Source organism: Narcine bancroftii, chromosome 6 (assembly GCF_036971445.1).
Source record: "Narcine bancroftii isolate sNarBan1 chromosome 6, sNarBan1.hap1, whole genome shotgun sequence".
Taxonomy (NCBI): domain Eukaryota; kingdom Metazoa; phylum Chordata; class Chondrichthyes; order Torpediniformes; family Narcinidae; genus Narcine; species Narcine bancroftii.
This window is the reverse complement of record NC_091474.1, coordinates 50,163,629-50,176,271: the sequence shown is the minus strand read 5'-3', so window position 1 is coordinate 50,176,271 and position 12,643 is coordinate 50,163,629.

Below are 12,643 nucleotides of genomic sequence, written 5' to 3'. Positions count from 1 at the left end.
ATGGGTCTCTCCCTGGTAGGATTTTGCCACCCTGCAATCTACTTCGACCCTTCCCACGTTATTATAAACACCAGCGGCACACTGTACACAATACTTAACAAATAACTATTACCCAAGATATACAATCCTTAAACAAATACTTATTATACACCTCTATGATACACGATCCTTAAACAAATACTTTTTATACACTACTAAACCAAATAACTATAACACAATGTACCTTATTCTATTTGGCCAAGTGTCTAAACTTGTATCTCGAGATCTCTACTAGGGGCCTCTAACCCCATTTTCTACAGGGGACTCTAACCCCCGTTTCTTGCAGGGGACTCTAACCCCCGTTTCTTGCAGGGGACTCTAACCCCCATTCCTTACAGGGGACTCTAACCCCTGTTCCTTATAGGGGACTCTAACCCCCGTTACCTACAGGGGACTCTAACCCACGTTACCTACAAGGGACTCTAACCCCCGTTACCTACAGGGGACTCTAACCCCCGTTACCTACAGGGGACTCTGACCCCCGTTACCTACAGGGGACTCTAACCCCTGTTCCTTACAGGGGACTCTAACCCTTGAAGCTTTATTCCTTGGCTTCTACTAGGACTTTTGCAGAGTAGTGACAACACACAATTTTATCGTTGCCAATAGCAGAACTTCGTTTAAACAGGCGTCTGCTTACCTCCTTTTGTTGAGAGGCCACTTGTTGTTATCACCACACCACAATCGACCGTTGTGTCGTCTTTTTCTCTTCCATCATTTCTCCATCTTCATCATGTCGGGGTCACCAAATTGTCGAACTCTTGCTTTACCCTACCGTCAATTTATTCTATGTGTCGTCTGAGTCCAGCGTGCTCGTTGAATGAAGTGATAGGAGAAGGTATTCGGTTCAACAATCAGTTTATTACACAGCACAAGAATAAAGCTTAAAAGAGCTCTGGTTCAGTCATTAGTTCATAGGTCACCTGCACAGTGAGCTATTCCCCAAGACTGACCTCTACTGTCCAGTCTCTACAGTTTATATAGCTCAACCTTATCATACAGAACAAAAGTTGGCTTCCTTTGCTAGATCTCATTATCATACAGAACAAAAGTTGGCTTTCTTTGCTAGATTTCTTGCATAAGATTTATCACAAGTAATTTCCTGCTCTGCAGATATCTGGGGTATAGAGCTCCCATCTTAATCCTCAAGGCCAGAATATCCTGTTATTTTGATCAGAAATCAATTCATACCCCAGATATTTCTAATTATTTCTTTGTTCTCATTTGGCCATGTTTTTTCTGTTTTACTCAACACCTCCTTCTGCCTTCTTACTGAGTTATTCCATTCTCTTTGTTTCTGACAGTCTCTGTCAGGATTCTCTTTGTTCTTGTCTGGCCATCGGCTCCTGTGCTAATCAACACCTCCTTTTGCCTTAACCTTCCTACTAAATTGTTTCAACATATTCTCTCTTTTGTATTTGGGGAGCAGACAATTCTAAACCTACTGTAATCAGCCAACTTTGCTACATACTGTGGCTGCCCCTTTCCCTTCATGAGGTAAATATTAAATTATTATATAGTACTGGATTCATGTATACAAACTGAATAGTACATAAGCATATATTTTACATATTTTCTATGATTAATAAACCCCTATCTTCCAACACTACCAACAATGGAATCCCACCACCAGAAACATCTTCCCCTCCCCTTCCCTCTCTGTTTTCCAAAGGGATTGCTTCCTCCAGGACTCCCTAGTTCACTCATCCCTTCCCATGAATCACCTCCTTGGTATTGTTACTGCAAAAAATGTAACACTTCACTAGTGAATTGGCAGGGGGCGTTTACAGCATCCAGTGTTCCCCTTGTGGCCTCCTCTACATCAAGAGACAAGACACAGCAGGAAGATTGTTTCATTGAGCACCTTCGCTTTATTATCTGCAACAACAAGGACCTCTCAGTAGCCAAACATTTTAATTCCATGCATCATTTCAAGACCAACATGGCTGTCCATGGCCTCATGCACTGTCAAACTGAGGCTACTGGCAAGTTGGAGAGACAACACCTTGTATTTGTCTGGGCACTCGCCAACCAGACAGCATTAATGCTGACCTCCTTTCCTCCACCTCCCCACGTCCTTCCCTTTCTCGTGTCAGAGAGCTACTCTCTCTCCTTATCACCTCAGGTTTTTTCTCTTCTACCTTCCAGCTCATATCCATTTATGACCTCTTGCCTCTTTGCCTTGTCTCTTCCTCCCTCCTCTCCTCTCCTCTCCCTACATTTTCATTCAGACACCTGCCTGCTTCCTGCTCATACCTTGCCAAAAAGCACAGGCCTGGAATGTTGGTTACACTTTACTTTCTATGGATACAGCTGCTGAGTTTTTCCGCCATGTCTGTGTATTGCGCTCGACCCCAGCATCTGCAGACTTTCTTGTTTAATCAGCTTGTATTGTGGCTTTCTAATTCTAAAAAGGCTTCAGTGGTCCATGAAAGATCGGGTCTAATTGTTTTAATATTTGTTTTTGTTTCTTTTTTGCCTGAATCTACTGATTTTGTCACTCCAAGTGTAAACGAACTAATTGCAGTATTTCATTGCTCGTGTTTTAGTGGCATTAGGGTTGGACCTTTTTGCTGAATCTGTAGTGCATGTTATTTTATTTTGTCCTGCATCTTTGTTGGTGATCATTTAATCTGTTAGCCCTCTTCTGGGCAAGCAGAACAGCAAAGTGGAACAGTAGCTAATTTCATAGTTGTATCACACCCTGTTGGTGCCCGTGTGTGTGACTGGTCTAAGTTGCAACTTCTCAAATTTAGTTTGTGAGACACTTTAGATGGAAAGGGCATAACGGAGTATACTGAAGTTTTGAGAGACCTTTAGGCTCTATTGGGTGCCTATTATTAATCATATTTAAGTACATATTACTCAAAATTAATCAAGAAGTTGAATCGTTGCTGGTCACCAATCCTATTGCTCTGTTATTGCTGTCTGAAGGCCAGTATGTTCCACATTCTCCTCTTCTCACCTTCCTGTCTTTCCAATAGTAGGTTAAATCACGGGGTTACAGAATAGCTTAAGATGCAAAAAGTTTACTGTCCATTTCTATCCATGGATGCTACCTGATCTGCTGAGCTCCCCCAACCTTTTCCTTGTTAAATTAAGGCTGTGTTCTCGCACCAACCCTCTTTTCAATCTTCTTCAGCATGATGCTGAATCAAGCCATGAAAGACCCCAACAATGAAGACGCTGTTTACATCCGGTACCGCACGGATGGCAGTCTCTTCAATCTGAGGCGCCTGCAAGCTTACACCAAGACACAAGAGAAACTTGTCCGTGAACTACTCTTTGCAGACGATGCCGCTTTAGTTGCCCATTCAGAGCCAGCTCTTCAGCGCTTGACGTCCTGCTTTGCGGAAACTGCCAAAATGTTTGGCCTGGAAGTCAGCCTGAAGAAAACTGAGGTCCTCCATCAGCCAGCTCCCCACCATGACTACCAGCCCCCTCACATCTCCATCGGGCACACAAAACTCAAAACGGTCACCAGTTTACCTATCTCGGCTGCACCATTTCATCAGATGCAAGGATCGACAATGAGATAGACAACAGACTCGCCAAGGCAAATAGCGCCTTTGGAAGACTACACAAAAGAGTCTGGAAAAACAACCAACTGAAAACCCTCACAAAGATAAGCGTATACAGAGCCGTTGTCATACCCACACTCCTGTTCGGCTCCGAATCATGGGTCCTCTACCGGCATCACCTACGGCTCCTAGAACGCTTCCACCAGCGTTGTCTCCGCTCCATCCTCAACATCCATTGGAGCGCTTTCATCCCTAACGTCGAAGTACTCGAGATGGCAGAGGTCAACAGCATCGAGTCCACGCTGCTGAAGATCCAGCTGCGCTGGATGGGTCACGTCTCCAGAATGGAGGACCATCACCTTCCCAAGATTGTGTTATATGGCGAGCTCTCCACTGGCCACCGTGACAGAGGTGCACCAAAGAAAAGGTACAAGGACTGCCTAAAGAAATCTCTTGGTGCCTGCCACATTGACCACCGCCAGTGGGCTGATATCGCCTCAAACCGTGCATCTTGGCGCCTCACAGTTTGGCGGGCAGCAACCTCCTTTGAAGAAGACCGCAGAGCCCACCTCACTGACAAAAGGCAAAGGAGGAAAAACCCAACACCCAACCCCAACCAACCAATTTTCCCCTCCAACCGCTGCAACCGTGTCTGCCTGTCCCGCATCGGACTTGTCAGCCACAAACGAGCCTGCAGCTGACGTGGACTTTTACCCCCTCCATAAATCTTCGTCCGCGAAGCCAAGCCAAAGAAAAAAGAAATATTACATAATACTATTGTTAGCTTGGTACAGCAAATGTCTTAATTCATACTTTATTTCACCTGGGTCCAACATTAATTCATTTAGCAGCCTCTTCCCATTTACAATCTGAGTGGTTTAAAAAGAAGGTAATAACACATTTTATTAATCATACACCATGATTTACTTGATTGTTCCAGAAATAATTAGTGAGTAAACCGTAATCTCCTTTTTATAAAAAATTTCACAAATTAACATTTGTCTGTAAAAATGTCATGTATTCCCTTTTGCTGTTTCAGATGCATGCAGTTAGTTATTATATTTTTAAAAGTACTGGACAGTCTTCTTGACTTTGTCACCTCTCTGATAGTTAGTCTGCTTGCTGATATGTTTTTTTTTAAATTTTATTTATCATTTGTATTAATATAAAACATTATTTCAATGGAATAGTAACTTGCAACAAACAATATTCTATTTTCTCCCCATCCCCCTTCACCTACCCCCAAAGAATGAAAAAAAGAAAGAAAAAAGATGGAAAGAAGGAAAGAGCACCTAAATTTACATTTAATATTATTAGCATATACTATGTTCATTGACTATATTTCACAAAAGAGTCTGGAAAAACAACCAACTGAAAAACCTCACAAAGATAAGCGTATACAGAGCCGTTGTCATACCCACACTCCTGTTCGGCTCCGAATCATGGGTCCTCTACCGGCACCACCTACGGCTCCTAGAACGCTTCCACCAGCGTTGTCTCCGCTCCATCCTCAACATCCATTGGAGCGCTCACACCCCTAACGTCGAGGTACTCGAGATGGCAGAGGTCGACAGCATCGAGTCCACGCTGCTGAAGATCCAGCTGCGCTGGATGGGTCACATCTCCAGAATGGAGGATCATCGCCTTCCCAAGATCGTATTATATGGCGTGCTCTCCACTGGCCACCGTGACAGAGGTGCACCAAAGAAAAGGTACAAGGACTGCCTAAAGAAATCTCTTGGTGCCTGCCACATTGACCACCGCCAGTGGGCTGATAACGCCTCAAACCGTGCATCTTGGCGCCTCACAGTTTGGCGGGCAGCAGCCTCCTTTGAAGAAGACCGCAGAGCCCACCTCACTGACAAAAGGCAAAGAAGGAAAAACCCAACACCCAACCCCAACCAACCAATTTTCCCTTGCAACCGCTGCAATCGTGTCTGCCTGTCCCGCATCGGACTGGTCAGCCACAAACGAGCCTGCAGCTGACGTGGACTTTTTACCCCCTCCATAAATCTTCGTCCGCGAAGCCAAGCCAAAGAAAAAAGAAGAAAAAAATATTTCATAATGATTAACAGATAGGAGTGGGTAAAGTGGAAGATGTGGATGGACTTTTGTTCACAAAATCCATATATGGCTCCCAAATTTTATAAGAACTCTCAATTTAATTTCTTAGACTCTTAAGTATTTTTTTCTAAAAGTATACAATTTTGCATTTCAATATGCCATCTATCTACTTTTACATGATTCTCCATTTTCCACATTTTTGCTACACATTACTTTGCTGTCACTATTGCTATACTCAAAAAAATTTCTTGATGTTTATCCAATTTCAATTTAGTATTTGCTTCATATATATATTTTCAAGTAAACATAATCTCGGACGTTTTTGTACCTTTATCACTCTACACTCAAATCCTTCCAGAATTCTTCCACTTTTACACTGGACCATACCGAATGTAAAAAGGTCCCTATTTCCTTATTTATCCAAATAATTAGAGTTAGGTCCATTTAATTTATGCAGAATATAGTATAATTGTTGAAGAAAATTATATTGAACCATTTGGTATCTAGCATGAACCATATTTGTAACACTCTCACGACATAATCTAGACCATATTTCCTCTTGAATTTGTATTGTAATTTTGATTTATATAGATTCTTTTTTCTTTAGTTTCTTGAAATTTTATATACATATTGGTTATAAATTTCTTAGTGATAAAAGTATCTGTTATATATTCAAATTGACTTTGTTTTGGGAGTCTCAAAATTGTTCCCAGTTTCTTTTTTAAAGACAATTTTTAATGATGATATGCAAAAATTGTATTATTCTGTATATTATATTTATTTTTTAATTGTTCAAAATTAAAAAAAATCATAAACAATCTCTGTATACTTTCACTGTACCAATTATCAAATAATAAATTATTCAAAGTGAAAAGAATAAGTTGATATTGTTTTACCAACATTTTAGGTAATTGATCATTTTTGGTTCCTCTCTCCACATGGATCCCATTCCATATTTTCAATAAATGCCTTAAAATTGATTTCCACTTTCCCTTTAAACAATTCACTATTCTGTTTATACAAAATTTGTTCCGGGGAAGTTTCTCCAATGTTATTCATTTCAATCTGAACCCAAGCTGTTTTCTCATCTATTTGATAACAGTAAGACAAGAATCTTAATTGAGCTGCTTTATAATAAATTTTAGAATTCGGTTATCTTAGTCCTCCCTGTTCAAATTTCCATGTTAATTTTTCAAAACCTATTCTTGGCATTTTACCTTTCCAAAAAAATTCTCATATGTTTTTATTTAAAAAAAACATTTCTGGTACAAAAATGTTATTGGTAAATCTTTCCATCTTTTCAAATCTTCTATCTTTTTTTTAATAGCAGTGAATAATTTAACTTAAATGAATTATTTACATTTCCATTAACTTTAATTCCTAAATATTTTATTGCTTCTTTTTTCCATTTAAACTGTGTCATTCTCTTACATTGCAAATAATCCAATATCAACCATAGTCATCACTTTACTTTTATCAGCATTAACTTTACAATCTGATACTAATCCATACTCTACTAATCTTACATTTGGTTTATTCAACAATATTTCTGGTCTTATTAAATATATTATAACATCATCAGCAAACAAACTCATATGTTCTTTATTATCTATCTATTATCCTTTAATTTCTATATCACTTCTAATTATTTCCACCAACGGTTGTATTGCTAATGCAAATAAAAATGGTGACAATGGACATCCTTGTCAAGATGATCTTTCTAAAAAAAAGGGTTTTGATATTTGTCTATTTGTAACTATAGCTTTAGGTTGATTATATAACACTTTTATCCAATTTACAAAAGCATTTGGAATCCCTAATTAATTTAATACTAAACAAGAAATCCCATTCCAGATTATCAAATTCTTTTTCTGCATCCAATGCAACCACTACTGCTGGTTTCTTTCTATTTTGTGCTACATTTTTTAACTTAAAAATTTGACTATATTATCTGCTGCTCGCCTATTTTTAATAAAACCAGTTTGATCCATAATTTTGGTAAAAAATTTAGCTAATAATTTTAATTCAATTTTATAATCCGTATTTAACAATGATATAGATCTATAAATAAAGGTCTATAAAGGTTGTATATAATCTTTTCCCTTTTTTGAAATAACTTATTAATGCTGTTTTAAAAGATTCTGGTAGGTCATGTACCTCTTTCATTTAGTCTAATACATCCATTAATACACATACTAATAATTCCTTAAATTCTGTATAAAATTCTGGTGGCATCTACACCTGGTGGTTTATTATTCTGCAACAACATCAAAGTCTCATAAACTTCTATTTCAGAAAAGGAATTAGATAATTCTGATTTTTCATCCTCATCTAACGTAGGTAGTTTAACTTGTCATAAATATTCCTCTATTCTATTTTCATCTTTCATATATTCTGATTCACATAATTTTGCATAAACTCTTAAAAGTTATCATTTATTTCCTGCATTTTTAAAGTAATTTGACCATTATTTTTCTTGGTAGCAATTATTCTTCTAGAAATTGATCTGTTTTTAATTACCATACTAACACTTTATGACCTCTCTCTCCCAATTCATAATATTTCTGTTGTGTCCTCATAATACAGTATCTCTCTCCATCCTATAAGTTTGTATGGTATTAAATCTCAATTTTTTTGATTCTAACAATGTTTTTTCTCCTCTTTTTTTGCACATGCAATTCCTTCTCTAATTTCATTATTTCTTTTTCCAGTTGCTTTATGTCTTTCATATATTCCTTCTCTATTTTTGAAGTATAACTTATTATTTGACCTCTTAAATATGCCTACATAGAATCCCATATTACAAACTTACTCATTACTGAATTATTTTTATTAGTTTCAAGAAAAACAAAAGTGTTGTCTCATAAAGTCACAAAATTCTTTTTTTTCTGCTAATGTTGTATTTAATCTCCACCTATAACCTATCTTTTGTTCTTCCTCTAATAAAATTAGAGGTGAATGATCAGATAGGACTCGCTTTTGATAGTCAACTGCTGTACTCTAGATTGAAGCTGTGTAGGTTAAAAACATATCTATGCTGAAAAGAATAAAAGGAATAATCTCTTTCACTTTAATGGATTCTCCTCCAAATATCTACTAATCCCATATCTTTCATTAGATCCATTACAATTTTATCTACTTTACTTTTCATCATTTTATCATCTGACCTGTCTATTTTTTAGGTCAAAACTAAAATTAAAGTCTTCTCCTAATAAAATCTTTCCTTTAGCATTTGATAATCACTTAAAATATCCTGTATGAACTTACCATCATCTACCTTAGGTGCATTTACATTCATTAAAGTCCATTGTTCCGAATAAATTTGACAATCAACCATAACATATCTTCCTGCTGTATCTATAATTGTGTCCAATATTTTTACTGGTTAATTTTTATTTATCATTATTGCTGTACCTCTCGCTTTTGAATTAAACAAAGATACCAATACAGTTCCAACCCAATCTCTTTTTAATTTTTTATGTTCTTTTTCTGTCAAATGTGTTTCTTACAAAACAGCTATAACTGTTTTTATTTTTCATATACATTAATAATTTTTTTCTGTTTTATTTGATTCTGTATCCCATTAATATTAAGACTAATAAAATTCAATTTTCCATCCATCAAACATTTTTATTAAATCTACCAGCCATCCACCTTTCCACTGCTATCCTTCTCATTTATAACATTAGCAATATATTTCATAATGTTCTTGATTAGTTTAGGTGCATTGAGAAAACAAAAAGAAAATAAAACAGAAAAAGGATAGAATCCCCCCCCCCCCCCGCCACAGGGCACACATTATTAATATCACGTCTTTAAACCCCTGATCTATTCGAGTTGCAGTCAAAACCACACTGTTACTCATGATTCTGCAGCAGTTAGTTCTATACTCCCAACTAACTCTACCGAAATGCAGAACTGTCTCTTGTTGCATTATTTCTATACGTTCTTATCTGTTTATAAATCCTAAACATAATTATAGATCTTACAGGTTAAAACTCTCCTCCCTATTAATCTCTCTCTCAAAAAAAATATTTCTTTCCCCCTCTCTATAATACGACCTAAAATCATTTGGTGTTGTATTCCATTTCAAGTGTCACCCACTACTTGTCTCTCTTTCTCAGGCAATGAATCTGAAAGCACCTTTGGCTCATTAGGCTCTCTAAAAATCATGTTTTCCACTTCTGGAACAAAGATCTTCAAAACTGCCGGGTACCTTAAGACAAAAGTGTAGCCTTTTTTCTACAACACATTTTTAACAGCATCAAATTCTTTTTGCTTTTTAAACAAATCAAAACTTATATGCAGGGTAAAAGAAGATCTTATTTCCATTATAAATTAATGGTGATTGTCTTTCTTTCGCTTGCTTTGCCGCCAGTTCCAGGATCTTTTCTCTCACTTCATAACGAAGCAATTTGACCAGTATTGGTCGTGGATTCTGATCTGGGGTGGCGGCTTTGGCCGTAACCCTCCAAGAGCTCTTTCAATCTCAATGTCTCCTTGAAATTCAGTTACTCCCAAAGATTGTACAATCCAATTTTGTAAAAACATCTTCATTTCTTGACCTTCATTGCCTTCTTTAAGTCCAACAATTTTTATGTTATTCCTTCCACTGAAATGTTCTAAAATATCAATTTTTTGAGCCAGTTGATCTTTTGTTGCAGTCGCTTCAGCTTGAATTTTCTTCATCTGTTCCTTGTTATTCTGAATTTCAAATTGATTCCCTTTAATTTTCTTTTCCATAACTTCAAATTTTTTATCCACTTGCTGCATCATTTTTTTCCACCTTTTTTGTAAAATTCTTATTTCCAACTACATTTCTACACTCTTCTACACTTTTTAATTTCTTCCATTAATAACGCCAAAGATTTTTGAAAACTATCCATATCGTTTTTCATTTCAGCTGCAATTATCTAAGCTTCTTTCACTTTTTCCATTATTTTGGCCATTGCTCCTTGTTCTGAAGATATTTCACATTCTTCTTGGTCCTCCTCCTGTTCTCTGGAGCTGGAGGTTTCTTGTGTCTTTTTTTAAAATTGTTTCTGGTTTTTTTTGTGCTCTGCACCTGCTTGATTCCTCACGTATTCACAGAGTCACTTCTTCACCTGTAATGGGCAACCATTGTCGGGGAGACATTGTACAGCGATGTCCACAGTGTCCTCAGCTCCTGGCGTGTCTCCGTGGGCTCCTACCCTTCAGACAGCTCCAGGATGCTTCTTCAAGGTAGGCCTCACTTCCTTATCTGTCTCTTTTACTTGCTCAATTTCTTGTGTAATTTTCTTTCTTTGGTGACATCTTGAGTTAATTGCTTGATCTTCCAACCTTTTCCTTTTAACTTCTGCAACCTTTTTAACTCTTTTTTTCAACCTTTTCAGAGAGAGAAGGGATTTACAGTCTAACCCCATGTCATCACGTTGCATACCCCCTCCTGTTTAAATGTTGGCTTTACTGTACCTTCTAAAACAAAGAAGAATGATTAGATGATGAGCATGTTTGTATGGAGGGCTTGGCATAGAGTCATAGAGATCTACAAACAGAAACAGGTGATACGGCCCAACTTGACCAGGTTGACCAACCTACAATATAATGTAGATACTTCAAGCAGCTAAGCAGTTTGAGGAATGAAGAGAAAGTGATATTCATCACAGATTTAAGAGCATAATGTGATACTCTTTATTGACTACAGTTCAGCATTTAACACTTCATCCCTTCAAAGCTGATCAGCGAACTCCAAGACTTGGGAGTTAACACCCCACTGTGTAACTGGATCATGGATTTCATCACCTCCCGACCACAATCAGTGAAGAATGGTAAGAACTTCTCCTCCACAATCTCCTTCAATATTGGAGCTGTGTTCTTAGACTCACTTTACACCATTTACACATTTGCCAACAATGCTATTGTAGTGGGTTGTATAAAGGGTAGGGATGAGTCAGCAGACAGGATGGAGATTGAAAAGTTGGCTGAATGGTGTACCAACAACACCTTCCACTTAATGTCACCAAAACTAAGGAGCTTATTGTTGACTTCAGGAAAGGAAAGACAGAGGTGTACAATCCAGTGATCATTGGGGGATCAGAGGTGGAGAGGGTGATCACATTTAGGTTCTTGGGAGTCACTATCTCAGAAGATCTTTCCTGGACCCAGTACACCAATGTCATCATGAAGAAAGCACATCAGTGCCTTTACTTCCTCAGGAGTTTGCGGGGTTTGGTATGACACCAGAAACCCTGGCAAATTTTTACAGAGGTGTGGTGGGAAGTGTGCTGACTGGCTGTATCATGGTCTGGTATGGGGACACCAATAACCTTGAGCAAAAAGCCCTCCCAAAGGTAGACATAGCCCAGAACATCACAATAATTGATGTACTCAATTATTGAGTACATCTACAGGGAACACTGACATTAGAGAGCAGCAAAGACCTTCACCACACAGTACACGCTCTGTTCTCACAGCTACCATCAGGAAAGAAGTATTGGTGCCACAAGACTCGCACCAGTTGGTTCAGCAACAGCTCCTACCCCTCCACCGTCAGACTCCTCAATGACAAACTCAAACAGGGACTCATTTTGGGCTCTTACTTGTGCACTTTATTGATTTTCTTTTGTATTTTCTCTATATTGCACAGTCAGTTTGTTTACCTTCATTGTCAGTTTACAGTTCTTTCTTTGTTTACATGATTTTGCTGTGTAGTTTATTTTTTGCAATACCAATTAGTGGTAATTCTGCTGCGCCCTCAGGAAAAAGGGATCTCAGGGTTGTATGTGATGTCATTTTTTTTAGATATACAGCACGGTAACAGGCCATATCGGACCACGAATCCATGCTGCCCAATTTATACACCATTAACCTACAACCCCTGGTAATTTTTGAACAGTGGGAGGAAAGCAGAGCCTCCATGGAAAACCCAGGCATCTAATTAAGAGAAAGTACAAACTCCTTGTAGACAGTGTAGGATTTGAGCTTCGGTCCATTCTTGATCATTATCGCTGTAAAGGCATTGCGCTAACTGCCACACC